Source organism: Saccopteryx leptura, chromosome 5, assembly GCF_036850995.1.
Source record: "Saccopteryx leptura isolate mSacLep1 chromosome 5, mSacLep1_pri_phased_curated, whole genome shotgun sequence".
NCBI classification, from domain to species: domain Eukaryota; kingdom Metazoa; phylum Chordata; class Mammalia; order Chiroptera; family Emballonuridae; genus Saccopteryx; species Saccopteryx leptura.
Genome location: NC_089507.1, coordinates 54946338 through 54962239, shown reverse-complemented (window position 1 = coordinate 54962239; position 15902 = coordinate 54946338). Strand labels below are relative to the sequence as shown.

The following is a 15902-nucleotide window of genomic DNA, read 5'->3' as shown; positions in this document are numbered from 1 at the left end:
ACTATGAAACATTCCTGTGAGAAATCATAGATGATCAAAAAGAAAAAAAATTTGCATATTGTATTAGTCATGGTTTGGGAGACTCAATACTGTTAACGTCGCTTCCCTCACTTTCATCACCCCTAAGATGAATTCAGCATAATCCCAAACAAAATTCTGAGGGTTTTTTTTTTTTTGGTTGATATTGACAAAATGCTTCTAATACATATTTATAGAAAGGAAAAGACATTAGACTACCCAAAAATTTTTTGAAAAACATGAATGAAGTTGGAATTTTAAGACTTATTCCTAAGCTATATTAACCATGACAGTGTGGTATTGAGGATAGAATACACACATGGACTTGTAGAACAGAATTGAGTCTAGAGAGCATCCATGTCCGATCAATTAGTTTTTGAAAAAGGTACCAGGACACCTTTTCCCAGTAGAGAAAATGTAGTCTTCTCAACAAATGATGCTGGAATATTTGGTATCCTTTTACAAAAAGAGCTTAAACTCAAACTCATGCTTTGCACTTAATCAAAAATTAACTTGAATTGTGTCATAACCTAAATTTAACAGCTAAAACAATAAAACTTCTAGGAGAGACCATAAATAATTTTTGTAACCTTAGGTTAGGCAAAGATATTTAAGATAGGGCACAAAAATACAAACAAAGGGGGAAAATGATAATTTGGACCATATCAAATTTAAAATCTGGCCTTAACTGTGGTGGCGCAGTGGGATAAAGCGTCGACCTGGAAGTGCTGAGGTCGCTGGTTCGAAACTCTGGGCTTGCCTGGTCAAGGCACATATGGGAGTTGATGCTTCCAGCTCCTCCCCCCCTTCTCTCTGTCTCTCATCTCTCTCTCTCTCTCTCTCTCTCTCTCTCTCTCTCTGTATCTCCCTCTCCTCTAAAATGAATAAATTAAAAAAAAATTAAAATCTTATTCAGAAGATAATGAAAGAGAAAATGTTTGTAAACCACATGTCATCTAAAGGATTTGTATCTAGAATATATTAAAAATTCTCTCAGCTCAAAATGAAGAAACAAAAAACTGAACAAAAAATGGGATTTAAAAAAAATTGATTTTAGGCCCTGGCCGGTTGGCTCAGCGGTAGAGCGTCAGCCTGGCGTGCGGGGGACCCAGGTTCGATTCCCGGCCAGGGCACAAAGGAGAAGCGCCCATTTGCTTCTCCACCCCTCCCCCCCTCCTTCCTCTCTGTCTCTCTCTTCCCCTCCCGCAGCCAAGGCTCCATTGGAGCAAAGATGGCCCGGGGGCTGGGGATGGCTCCTTGGCCTCTGCCCCAGGCGCTAGAGTGGCTCTGGTCGCGGCAGAGCGACCCCCCGGAGGGGCAGAGCATCACCTCCTGGTGGGCAGAGCATCGCCCCTGGTGGGCGTGCCAGGTGGATCCTGATCGGGCACATGCGGGAGTCTGTCTGACTGTCTCTCCCCATTTCCAGCTTCAGAAAAATACAAAAAAAAAAAAAAAAAAAAAAATTGATTTTAGAGAGGACAGAGGGGTAGAGAGAGAGAGAGACAGGGACAAGAATAGGAACATCAGTCTGTTCCTGTAGGTGTCCTGACCAGGGACCAAACTGGCAACCTCTGTGCTTCAGGGTGCTGCTCTAACCATCTGAGCTATCCAGCCAGGGTGAGGGAGGGAGAAGTTTTTTTAATGTATAATTTAAGAAAATACACTGTTAGTAAGCAGAGAGAAGATGCTTAATTATCATTCACTAGCCATTAAGGAATTGCAGAATAAAATCATAATGTAACTTAATCTCAGTAGAATAGAGAGGAGGGATAACAGAAAGGAAAAACTGACCATACCACCAACTGCTAGTGAGATTTCAGAGCAACCAGCACTCTCATAGATTTCAGAGGGTAAAGCAAAATGATACCGTCATTTGGAAAAGTGGCACTTTCTTACAAATTTAAATATGTACTTGTCATATGATTTGTTCTTCTCAAGTGTTTACCCAAGGGAAATGAAAAAATGCCCACATGAAAACTTGTACTCAAATATTTATTAGCTTGTGACTAACTAAAAAAATGTGTACATCCACATTATGGAATACTATTCAGCAATAAAAAGGAATGAACTACTGGTATGCATGCTGTGGCTTGGCTGAATCTCAAAGGCATTGTGCATTTATGGAAAACTGTACCAAAAGTCTGGATAATTCCATTTCATTCTGGAAAAGAAAAAATGAAAGTAACAGAAAAGCATCATGGTTGTTAGGAGCAGAAAGTAATATAGCTCCTACAAAGGAACATGGAAAATTTGGGGGTATAAGAAACGCTGTTTATCTTGATTGTGGTGGTGGTTACATATCTGTATATATATGTCAGAATTCATTGATTTGTACAACTAAAAAGGGTGAATTTTATTCTAATTGTGCTTTAATAAACAACTTTCAAAAAGTTTATTAGATACAGAGGAAAAGAATATAATATTTTCTTAATTTTGCTTCTTTTGAGAAAATAAGTACTTTAGCTGAATCTTAAAGACTTGATTTTGATGCCAAGATTTGCTTCATATCTTTAAAAATAATAGGTTGCACATGCATACTTCATACTGAATTACCTATACCAGCATGTTAATCCTGTATATCTCAAAGTAATACAATTGTTATGATAGCTCTTGAAATTTTTGTTAAAAATACAGAAATGGTTAAGTTATTCTTGATATTTTTCTTTGACGGTCTAAAGTACTTAAAAAAATTTATATATATATAAATGGTTTATATATAAATGGTTTATATATAATGGTTTATATATATATATGGGTTTTTTCCCCTAAAATTACACATTAGGGAGTTATATAGTCATTTTTTTAAAAAGGTAAGCAAAATAGAAGGGTACAGACCAGTAAAAAGTAAATCCTCTTACTGATTTTAGTCTTTGATTACCACCATTAATAACTTGTGTTTGTACACCTTGAAAATTTTTGTATTTTTGCATATGCATCCTTTTTTAAGATCAACTTAGATACATACATGTGTCCTTTTTTTGCAACTTCCATTTTTCTTTTTTTTTCTTTTTTTTTTATTGTATTTTTCTGAAGTTAGAAGTGGGGAGGCAGTCAGACAGACTCCTGCATGCGTCTGACTGGGATCCACCTGGCATGCCCATCAGGGGGCGATGCTCTGCCCATCTGGGACGTTGCTCTGTTATGGCCGTAGCCATTCTAGCGCCTGAGGTAGAGGCCATGGAGCCATCGTCAGTGCCTGGGCCAACTTTGCTCCAATGGAGCCTTGGCTGTGGGAGGGGAAGAGAGAGTCAGAGAGGAAGGAGAGGGGGAAGAGTGGAGAAGCAGATGGGTGCTTCTCCTGTGTGCCCTGGCCAGGAATCAAATCCAGGACTTCTACACATTGGGCCGACATTGTACCACTGAGCCAACCGGCCAGGCACAACTTGCATTTTTCATTTGTATATATCTTTCTGCATCAATATTTGCATTAATTCAGTAAATATTTTTAAGTACTTTATATACTTAAGGCTCTATTTTATGTGCCATCGATAGAGCAAAGAACAAAGTAGGGTCTTTGCCTCCAAAAGAACTGCATTGAAGTAAGAGGAAGCCACTACAAAATTGGGGGGGGGGGGAATGTCACTTGATAAATTTCATTAAGGCAAATAATGAAGGCTAGAGGGATGAAAAGTGATGGGACAGAATGAGTAGGACAGGTTCATTGGATAGTCATGGTTTAGACCTTTATATGTAGATCTACTTTATTCTTCAGATAGGTATTATTTCATAGTATTTATTTAATCATCTTTTGGTGCTCATATGGATTATTTATAATTTTTTTCTGTTATGGTCAATATTGTAATGAACACCCTTCTATGTATTTTTTGCTTATGTGTATTTACAAGGATTTCTATAGACTAAATTCGTAGAAGGATAATTGTATTTTTAAATGTTGATTTTCGATTCTGCCATGTTATCTTCTAAAATATTAGACATTATTTGTTAATAAATGAAAAATATGTCATTTTATTTTGTATTTATTTACCTGATTTCCAGTGACGTGCATCATATATTATATTTTGGTGACTTGCACTTTCTCATATAAATTGCCTATTCATTAAGCCCATTGTGGGGTTTGTTATTTTCTTCTGAAATTTTAGAATTTGTTTATAATTCTGTTCATAATATATACATGATATTTTATAAAACTTTTTTCTAATCTGTCAATTGTCATACTTTATGGAATCTTTGGATTTTTCATTTTTATGCTGTCAAACTCTTATCAGTCTTTTTTTGCCTACTTTCTATGTTTTATGTTTTTCAGAAAAATCTTCTTACAATTATTTAGCCTCATATTTTTTCCTTAGTATTTGTTTCTAGTAGATTTTAATTCATCTGGAAATTTAAAAATATATATTCTGTGCTAGGGGCTGCACTATTTTTTTCTAGTTTCATAACCATTCTCCCAAAATAATTTATTGAACAATACATCTTTTTCCCCATTGACTTGAAATACTACCTTTATCCTATTTTAAAAGTCCAAAATACATGCATTCCACATTTAATATTTCATTATTTTAATTATTGTCATAAAATATTTGACATCTGGTAGGGCACCCCTCCAATTGTTTTTTTCAAAAAATATTTGGCAATTTCTGTGTATTTTCTCTTCCAGATGAACTTTAGAATCAACCTGTCAAGTTCCATTAAAAATCCCTTTGGGATTTTGATTGGAAGTGCATTGAATTTACAGATTAATTTGGGGAGAATTGACATCTTTACACTATTGAATCTTCCCATCCAGGAACATGGTATGCCTCTCCATTTCTTCAGGTGTTCTTTTATGTCCTTTAGTAAAGTTTTAAATTTTTTTTTTTCCATGTAGGGCTTACGCTTTCTTGTTAGGTTTATTCCTGGGTATTTTATAGATTTGTTTTTATTGTGAATTGCATCTTCCATTTTACATTTGATTTTTCAATTGGTTATTTGATATCTATTGGAAATTTATTGGTTTTTATATGTTGATCTTACCATTCACTTAGTTTTCAATTAATTTTCTTTAAATTTCTAAAAGGATGGTTTTGTTTTCTGCAAATGATGGCATTTAGTTGTTTCTTTTCTTTTTTAGTATTTACAGTTCTCTAGGGCTGTTTCTGTTTGTTCTGTTTGTTCTTCTGTTGCATTGGTTAGATTTTCAGATCTGTTCATCAGTAGTTCTGATTTGGGCATCTTTCCTGATTTAAATGGAAAGCTCCAAAATTTTAAACTTTTACATTTATCTATGCTTTAGATTTCTGATGGAATACATTATTGGGAACAGAAGTTTCCTTTGTCTTAAGAAATGTTTTTATGGTAATGGGTATGGGTATTGTTTCATTGTGTTTTTGCTGAGATGATCCACATTTTTTTCACCTCTAATTATTTAAGGAATTACATAATACATATACCTGATATTGATCCTAATGTTTTCATTTCTAATATTTCTTCAACTATTATTTATTTGGATATTGTATTCTGCCAGTAACTTGACCATACACTAGTACGAGCTCTTAAGTCCAAATGATTTATTTTAATATGGAAAAGATAATGTTAGGCTGTGATAATACTGTGGAAGAAACAAATAGTGTGGTAGAGAGATGAGGAGAGTACTTTCTTTTATAGTGTCATTTGAAAAGGTAAAATATAAACTAAGACCTGAAGAAGGAAAGAACGCATTGGGAAAAGCATTCCAGGCAGGGGAAGATGACTGTTTCTGTATGTACAATTAATCATATTTTTTAGTATTCTCTTTATTCTTTTTCTTATATGTATTGTATGATATTCTCTTATATAACTGCCAAATTTAATTTTCTAATAGTTTTTGTTTAATTTCTTTTTCTATTACTTTTTAGGTTTGCTAATAGGATTATTTATGCTTATGAGCTAGGGCGTTTTCTTGGCTTTGTAAATAACATGATGTTCTATTACTTCTGAAAGGTAGATCTGTGACTACCCTTAAGATTTCTTCTAGGGATATATTCTGTTACAGTTCTGTGTTTTCTTAAGTTTTGTAATTCTTTTTCTTAGAAAACCATCCATTTTGTGAAGACTTCATATTTATTGATTTATAGTGCTCTGTTTTCAAATTTTAATACTGGTTTTTTTTCCTCTCATTTGCCTAAAGCTTGTCTCTTGCTAGACTTATCCAAGAAACAGTTTTTTGTTTTATTAATTACTTCTGTCTCTTCAATTTCATTTCTATTTTTATTATAAATTATATTGACATATTTTGATTTGTATTTTTTTAAACTTTTTATGTATTTTAAATATTTGTGTGTTCTGACGAATACATTTAAGGCTCAGATTTTTTCTTTAAGGACATCTGTGGCCAAATCCTATAGGAGATAATGCTCACAATTTAAATTTTCATTTCCTGTAAACTCTGAGAGTTAATTAGTAGGCTCTTTTTCTTTTCTTTTTAAGTTATCACGTAGAGTTATATTTATTGAAATTTTTTTGTTCCTTTTTGCTTTATGGACTAAGAATATAACCTGTATTATTTTTTTAAATTTGCTGAGACCTTCTTTGCTTAAGATATGGTCAGGTTTTTGTTTCAAAGGCTTTGTATTCTCTATTCATAATTCACTGTTTTCTGTCATTATGAAATAGACATATACTTCATTTATTTCTGAATCCTCATGTAATCTACTTGCCTCCTCATTTTCTGAGAAGTATGTGTAAAAGTCCCACTAAGTTATGTGAACTTTCTAGTTGCTTATATTTCTAGCATTTTTACTTCATATGTTTCTATGTTAAATTGTTAGGTGCATAAAAATTGAGCTATTACTTTATTTTGGTATATATCATCATTATAAAATATCCTTTTTATTATTTCATTCCTTATAACTGATATTAATAATAGCACCCTCCACTGAAATTGCTTTCCCATACCTCTGTTTTCAACCTTAATAACTAAAAATTTTAGATTTTCCTCTTATAATAGCATATAGTTGTTTTTTTTAACACTAGTCTATGTGTCATTTTGCAAAATGGGAAAAATTTTCCCACTATTATGTTAACTTGGTCTTTCTCCTAATATTGATGGTTACAGCAAACATGTATTTTCTTATTATTCCCACACTCCCATCCCTTGTCTTTAGCTGAATTTATTGAGTTTTCTTTATTTTGTTTGATTTCCAGTTTAAAAACTGTGTTTTAGTCTGGTTATTTTGTAGGTATTGAAAAGTGAATTAAACAGTATTTATGACTAATTGCCCCTTTCATAGGCTTTTGGCATTATTTTATTCAATCTTGGCTTCCTTATTTTTTAAATAATCTGACATTTTAGTAATATGTTTATTATGTTGTAATATGCCTTTAATTTTATGACTTTGAGGTATTATTTTTTTATTAACAACTACCTGAGATGTTAAAGGTAGGTAGTATTATACTAGCTTCTTTTCTGTCTGCTTAGTCTTACTATTTTAAGGCCGCCCTTTTCTTGAACTGATTTTTGTTGTTGAAGACATACATTGTTTATATTCAGATTTAAGATTTTTTACAAGATGGAATTTAAGTGGTGTGTTTTAATTTTATCTCATTTCAGTATATACGTTGATCACTGTTCAGTGCTGATTTTATCTTAACTGTACAGAAAAATATATAAAAAATATATTGATTTTGAAATAATTTACTCTTTATTAAGATGTATTATTTTAGTTGAAGTTAACTCTTTTAAAACAGGCAAAAGAACAGATCAAAGAAGTTTTCATTAGGTTTCAGAGCCATGTACAAAAGAATAAATTATTATGACTATAATTATGAATGTCTTATTTTGCATATAATAAATCTATGTCTGTATTCAAAGAATAAGGAAGAACAAATACCCTGCTTTTCTGGGCTTGTTTGAGTAACATAATGTGATCTTTTAAGAATTTATTTAGTTAGGCCTGACCTGTGGTGGCACAGTGGATAAAGCATCAACCTGGAACGCTGAGGTTGCTGTTTCGAAACTCTGTACTTACCTGGTCAAGGCACATATGGGAGTTGATGCTTCCTGCTCCTCCCCTTTCTCTCTCTCTCTCTCTCTCTCTAAAATGAATTTAAAAAAAATTTATTCAATTAGAGTTAATAAGTTAATAGATTCAAGTTCCTCAACTTTTTAATATACACCTTTTGTACATAGCTTTTTGATATATTTTATATGCAACAGATTTTTTCGTAATAAGTACTTCCAAGACTCAAAAAGTATTGTTGCTTTGAGTTAATGTTTACATAGGCTCTTCTCTGAATATCATTGAATAAGTGATGATATCTGCAATCTTGTAATTCAGTCCACAATGATGGCTTAAGGCAAATTGTTCTAATGAACTTTTATTTTTTGTAGGTAAAATGGTATTAGTTATGATCTACATCTGTAAAACCACTTTAGGCCATTGAAATGACTAATTGCTTATAAAAATCAAAACAATTACTAAAAGGAAAAATCATGAAAAATATTCTTTTGGAGAAATTTTTCTGCATTGACTGGAATAAGAGAGCTTCACATTTTAAGCATGGCGAATTTTGGATTGAAGATAGCCTTGCTTTCCTGGGGCAAGGGTAGGAATTCTTTGTTATTTTAAAAATATTTGTAATATAGTCAAGATCTACATAACTATTCTTGAAATACAGATTAACATCTTGAAATTCACATTTCCAGCTTAAAATTCAATGGTAAATGAACAGGACATTTTCTAGGACAACAGATGCTATAATAAATTGGTGGGTAGGGGTAGCATGGGAGGATGGGGAGTGTTAAAGTTCAGAAAGTCCAAATTCTGGAGTTACTGGATTTGCGTTTTCTAAAGTATGTTTACACTCAGAGACTGCTGCTTCTTCCCATCCCCACCTCACATAATTTATCATTTGACATATTGAAGTAAATTCTGAATATTTTTTTTTATTGTCACATCAATCCAAAATCATCTTTCACCAGGTTTTTGGCCCTGGCCGGTTGGCTCAGTGGTAGAGCGTCGGCCTGGCATGTGGGAGTCCCAGGTTCGATTCCCAGCCAGGGCACACAGGAGAAGCGCCCATCTGCTTCTTTACCCCTCCCCCCTCCTTCCTCTCTGTCTCTTTCTTCCCCTCCCGCAGCCGAGGCTCCAGTGGAGCAGAGTTGGCCTGGGCGCTGAGGATGACTCCCTGGCCTCTGCCTCAGGCACTAGAATGGCTCTGGTTGCAACAGAGCAATGCCCCAGATGGGCAGAGCATCGCCCCCTGGTGGATCCCGGTCAGGCGCATGCTGGAGTCTGACTGCCTCCCCATTCCCAACTTCAGAAAAATACAAAAAAAAACAAAACCAAAACCAAAAACAAAATCATCTTTCACCAGGTTTTTAATTATCTTTTCAAACACTGATTATTTATCTTACTATAGCATTCCTCAGAGATATTGCTGGTTTGGTTTCAGACCACTGCAGTAAAGTGTATGTGGCAATAGTCATGTGAATTTTCCGCTTTCCCAGTGCATATAAAGTTACATTTATACTAGCCTATTAAGTGTCCACTGGCATTTTGTCTAAAAGAGCACTTAAAAATACTTTATTGCTAAGAAATGTTATCCATTATCTGAACCTCCATAAGTCTTAATTCTTTTACTGGTTGAAAGGTCTTGCTGCTGAGTGACCAGGATGGTGGTTGCTGAAGGTTGGGATGGCTCTGGCAGTGTTTAAAAATATGACAGCAATTTAGTTTGACTCATCAATTGACTTACACAAATGATTTCTCTGTAGCATGCAATGCTTTTTGATAGCATTATATCCACAGTAGAACTTCATTGAAAATTGAAGTTGATCCTCTCCAACCCTGCTGCTTCTCTAATCATCAAAGTTTATGTAATTTTCTAAATCCTTTTGTCATTTCAAGTCTTTATAACATCTTCACCAGTAGATTCCATCTCAACAAACCAATTTCTTTCCTCATCTATAAAAAGCAACTCTATCCATTGAAGTTTTATCATGAGCTTTCATGTATGCAGTCACATCTTCACTCTCCACTTCTAATTCTAATTATCTTGTTTCTATCACATCTACATTTATTCCTCCCTGAATCTTGAACCCTTCAAAGTCATCCATGAGGGTTGGAGTCAACTTCTTCCAAATTCCTCTTATGTTAATATTTTGATTTCTTCCCGTGGATCACGAATGTTCCTAATGGCATCTAGAATGGTGAATCCTTTCCAGTAGGTTTTTCTGTTTACTTTGCTCATAATCATCAGAGGAATCAGCTGTGACTTTATGAAATGTATATTCTTAAATAATAACACTTGGAATTCAGAATTTACTGCTTGATTCAAGGGCTTCAGAATGGAAGTTTGTTAGCAGGCTTGAAAACGTCAATCTTACTGTGCATCTGTCTCAGAGCTCTTGGGTGACCAGGTGCATTGTCAATGAGCAGTAATATTTTGAAAGAAATTTTTTTCTGAGCAGTAGATTTCAACAGTTGGCATAAAAGATTGAGTAAACCATGTTGTAAATAGATGTGCCATTATGTAGGCTTTGTTGTTCTATTGATAGAGTACAGGTAGAGTATTTTACACATAATTCTTAAGGATCCTAGGATTTAGGGAACAGTAAATGAGCATTGGCTTCAACTTAAAATCATCAGCTGAATTAGCTTCTAACAAGGAAGTCAGCCTGTCCTTTGAAACTTTGAAGCCAGGAATTGACTTTTTTTAGCTATGAAGGTTTTTGTTTTTTTTTACAGAGGCAGAGATAGACAGGGACAGACAGACAGGAATGGAGAGAGATGAGAAGCATCAATCATCAGTTTCTCGTTGCGCGCTGCGACTTCCTAGTTGTTCATTGATTGCTTTCTCACATGTGCCCTGACCGCAGGCCTTCAGCAGACCGAGCAACCCCCTGCTGGAGCCAGCGACACTGGGTCCAAGCTGGTGAGCTCTTTGCTCAAGCCAGAGGAGCCCGCGCTCAAGCTGGCGACCTCGGGGTCTCGAACCTGGGTCCTTCCGCATCCCAGTCTGACGCTCTATCCACTGCGCTACCATCTGGTCAGGCGCTATGAAGGTTTTTGATGGCATCTTCTTCTAATGTTATGGCTGCTTTATCTGCATTGAAAATAAGTTGTTTAGAGTAGCTACCTTCATTAACTATTTTACTTAGATTCTCTGGATAACGTGCTACAACTTCTACATCAGCAATTGCTGTTCACCTTGCACTTTTATTTTATAGAGATGGCTTCTTTCCTTAAAATTCATGAACCTTTCTGTGCTAGCTTCAAACTTTTCTTCTGTAGCTTCCTTACCTCTCTCAGCCTTTCTAGAATCGAAGAGTATTAGGTCCTTGCTTTGGATTAGGTTTGGTTTAAGTGAGTATTACAGCTGGTTTCATCATCTGTCTAGACCACTATAACTTTTCTCCTGTCGATAATAAGGCTGTTTTACTTTCTTATCATTGAGTGTTCACTGCAGTGGCACTTGTAATTTCTTTCAAGAATTTTTTCTTTGGCACAAGAGGCCTAGCTTTTAGCCTGTCTCAGCTTTTTGACTTGCCTTTCTCTCACTAAGCTTAATCATTTCTAGCTTTTGATTTGCAGTAAGAGATGTGGGATTCTTCTTTTAGTTGAACATGTAAAGGCCAATGTAGGGTTATTAAATGGCCTTATTTCACCATTCTTATTTCTCTTTGAATGGTGAGGCCCTACAAGAGGGAGATAGGGCGGACTTCTGGTTAGTGGAGCATTATAACATGCATGACATTTATTGAATAAGTTCTCCCTTTTATATAGGGGAAGCTATGGTGCCCTGAAACATTCACAAATGTAACATCAAAGATCACTGATGACAGATCACCATAGCAAATATAACAATAATGGAAAGGTTTGAAATAGTACAAGAATTACCAAAATTTGCCATAGAAACACACGGAGTAATCAAATGCTGTTGGAAAAATGGCACTGATGGACTTGCTTGATAAAGGGTTACCACAAATATTTAATTTGTGCAAAATGAGGTATCTGCAAAGTGCAGCTAAGTGAAGGTCAATAAAACAAGTATGCCTGAATTGAACTCTTTTCAGTCACCTACCATACATGGAATTTCCCCACATGTAAGACACACCCTTTTTCGAAAAATTTGGGGGTCTAAAAACTGGGTGCATGTTATACAGTGGTTGTAGATTTTTTTTACTTGCATTTCCCACTTTTTTGCGCTTGTTGTCTTTGCACTCATCGTTTTGCACTTGTTACCGGTATATTATGGTAGGTTATGTTTTGCCATGATCTGCCCAGAAGTGGCTTAGAAAAGAATTCCGTACAGTGCTGAATTCAAGTTAAAAGTGATCCAGTTTGTAAAAGTGAATGGAAATTGTGCTGCTAAACGTAAGTTTGGTCCTCCTCCTACTGAGAAATCAATCCAAGACTGGCTACAGGAAGAAGAAACCCTACTGAAAACACCATGGCAGAAGAAGGCCATGATAGGCAAGTCAGCAAAATGGCCTGATATAGAGAGGGAATTGAAGATATGGATTTATGAGCAAAGGACAATTGGAATTTCTCTGCCCACAAAGATGGTTTGGCATGAGGCAAGAAGAATTGCTGATGAAAAAGAAGTTACTGATTTCAAAGGAGGACACAATTGGTCCTTCAGGTTCATGAAACGGAATAGACTAAGAATACGTACATGCACCAGACTTGCCCGAAAGATGTGGGGTCCTTGAATTTCATCATTTTGACATTCAATGTCGGAAGTCACATCAGTTTGATTTGGGACAGATTACAAATATGAACAAAGTCCCCTTTCAATTTGATGTCCCAAGTAACAGAACTGTTGATAAGAAGGGGGTGAAAACTGTAACTGTGAAGACAAGTAGACATGAAAAGAGCCATTATACAGTTGTTCTAGCTTATTGTGCCAACAGAACCAAGCTGCCTCCTATGCTGATTTTCAAAAGCAAAACAATGCCAAAAGAAGATATTCCTCAAAGAGTGATTGTCCAAGTTCATGACAAGGGTTGGATGGATCAGGATGGGATAAAGATCTGGTTTGAGAAAGTTTGGAGAAGGAGACCAGGTGGGCTCTTATGCAAACCTGCCCTATTGGGGCTTGATCAGTTCAGGGCACACATAACAAAAAAACACAAAGAAGATTGCTGCAGAGCAAAAAACAAAACTTGCCGTCATACCTAGAGGCTTGACATTCCAGCTCCAACCGCTTGATGCCAGCATTAACAAACCCTTCAAAGCTGCTCTGAGAGACGAATGGGCCAGTGGATGAAATCTTCTGGGGACGAATTGACACCAGTAGGAAGAGTGAAGAAACCAACTATAGTGGAAGTTTGTACCTGGATGAAAAGATCCTGGGATAATAATCAAGATTGAGATCGTTGTCAAGTCATTTAAGAGGTGTGGCATTTCAAATGCCATAGATGGAACTGAGGATGAGGCAATATATGAAGACAGTGATTCGTCAGATGCAAATGAGAACAAGCTAATGGATGGGAGTTTTAACAGTGATGAGGAATTGTATGAATTTTATGATGAATAAAACTTGAGTTCAATAACTTTATATAGTACTTTTTATTTTTCAAATTTAGGGCCCCAAAATTAAAGTGCGTCTTACACATGGGGGCATCTTATACGTGGGGGGATACGGTAAATTCTAAGCTTCTTGGTACAGTATTTAAAGACCTCATGTTCCTTAAGCATTATTCTTTTACCACTTTTATTCATAATTGTTTGTTTTCTCTGTAATCACTGAATTAGTATCTACTTAGTACTCTTTTTAAATCTTAGGTATCTTATGTGATATAGTTAGCTGTTTGCACACAGAGTTGTGGAAGGCATTGGTTTATAATAAAATTATTTTTGCCTTTTAATTCTTTTTTGGCTATCTTACTGCTTTGAATATAGCATGTAATTGGTGGTAAATATTTAGTAAATTGAATGAAGTTTGTATTTGTATATGATGTCCAGTTGATCAGAATATACTATATCCTTACCCTTTGAAATAAATACCAGTTTATTACAGTCTAAAGTGGACTGCTCTTCTGTAATGGCAGCAATAATAAATATCTTTTGAAGAGGGATTAATTTGAAATGTAATGCTGATATTCACAGTGGGTCCTAATGAATGTCTGCATTTCCAGATTTCCATGTGGTTTTGTGTTTTGAGTATAGAATGGTACCATTACAAATCTAGGCATAAACAAAACTAGACCTCTGTTTACATTGTCAAGTGTTTCTTTTAAGTTTATTTGGGGAAGAAATTTAAAGGAAAAAAGCGTTTTAATCACTTTGTTAATTTAAGTAGTATAATTGTTAATAAATTTTTAAAAGCAATCTGTAATAAAACATCACCTTTAATCTTTCAAAACCAAAAGGATTTAAAATGTACAGAAGTTTAGAGGCTAATGTGATCAAGCCTCTATAAATACTAAATCAGTGAGGGTAGCATTTTACTTTACCTGTTGCCTAATTTACAGATTTTCTAAATATGTCCTTAAATTTATTTTCTGTAACGCTGCCTTCTCCAAATGCACAATAGCTGTTTATGATCTGAAAGGAAAGGATCCCCAGACCATCTTCTGTTACTCTCGAAATTTAAGTCCTGACAATAGGATGGGCATAGTTCTAGTTGCTGGAGATATATATATATATAAGTGAACCAAACAAGTCCCTGTTTTCATGAAGGCTAGAAAGACAATAAATACATATAATAAGTCACATGTGATTAAATTTGTGGGAAAATTATGCAGAATAAAAATCTATAGATAGTTGAGAGACTTGCTTAGATCTCACAGGTAGCAACTGAAGTAGTTTTGGTACCTAGGTCTTTAGGTCCAAATAGTATCCTTGAAATTAGTTTTCTTCATGAATCTTAAACAGGGAGCAGGGAGGATATAATACATATCTATTCCTATTTTGCTTTCTTTTTATCCTAATACTCTTTAAAAATCTACATACAGAATTTCTTAGTCATTTGAATTTACTGTTTTAAGTCACCACATTTTTCACAATAGTAAGAATATTGGATTTAAAGAAAATCAGGAGAGTTTGGAGAAGTTTTAAGTCAAAAAGAAAACATTTCTGTACTTAGTATCTGTCATGAAGAGATTGATATGCATTTTTCTTAGTGAATTTTTACCAAACTTAGTTAAGATACAACCTGATGTAGGAGACTTTGTGTCTGAAATTCACTTTCGATTGCCTTCTATAATATAACTTTTAACTTTTTTTTTCTACTAGTAACACATTCTTTCTTCTCTTATACAAATTAGTTATTTCAGTCAAAATTCTTATTATTCTTTCTTCATGCAGTGTCTTCTTGGAACAGTTTTAGAACCTCTGATTTGTACTTAAAAAAATTTTTTTTATTGATTTGTGAGAGAGAGAAACACTAATTCGTTGTTCCACTTATTTATGCCTTCATTGGTTGACTCCTTTATATGCCTTGAGTGGAGGATTAAACCTACAGCCTTAGCATATGGGAACCAACTGAGCTACCTGCCAGGGCTGATCTATACTTTTAAGTTGACACTTAACCATTCACTATTCTTTGAGATCTTTTGTTTTCTAAAACTTTAAAATATTACGTTTTCATCTGTTTGTATTATGTTTATTTTTCTATGCTAATTTCCTTAAATAGTCTTTCTTTTGTCTTCTCTCACTGATCAAACTTGGGTATTTGGCAAAAGTTCTCAGAATTGATAGAAGTGAGCCTGTCACTTTAAGGAAAATGATTGCCAGCTGTTTGGGGTTTTTATTGTGGCAGTTATTTGTTGCCACCGATAAAATTAAGCTTTAGACACAAATTAGAATTTGTAAATGTATTTGCCTGGGCTTGATATCTTTTCAGAACTTAAAAACTTTTATGATGAAACCAGTCGTGATGTTAATGAATGTAGTTTTTTGAGATTATAACTTAATTTCTAATGTGGTAAATATTAATAAATTCAACCTTTATATGAAGTC

At 34.7% G+C, this 15902-nt stretch overlaps 1 protein-coding gene across 5 annotated transcripts in view; it reads left to right on the top strand.

The window, feature by feature from the left end:
* The window catches only part of ANKRD17 (ankyrin repeat domain 17), a 183029-nt gene that overhangs the window by 73407 nt on the left and 93720 nt on the right, over nucleotides 1-15902 (top strand). The gene's annotated exons all lie outside the window — the stretch shown is intronic.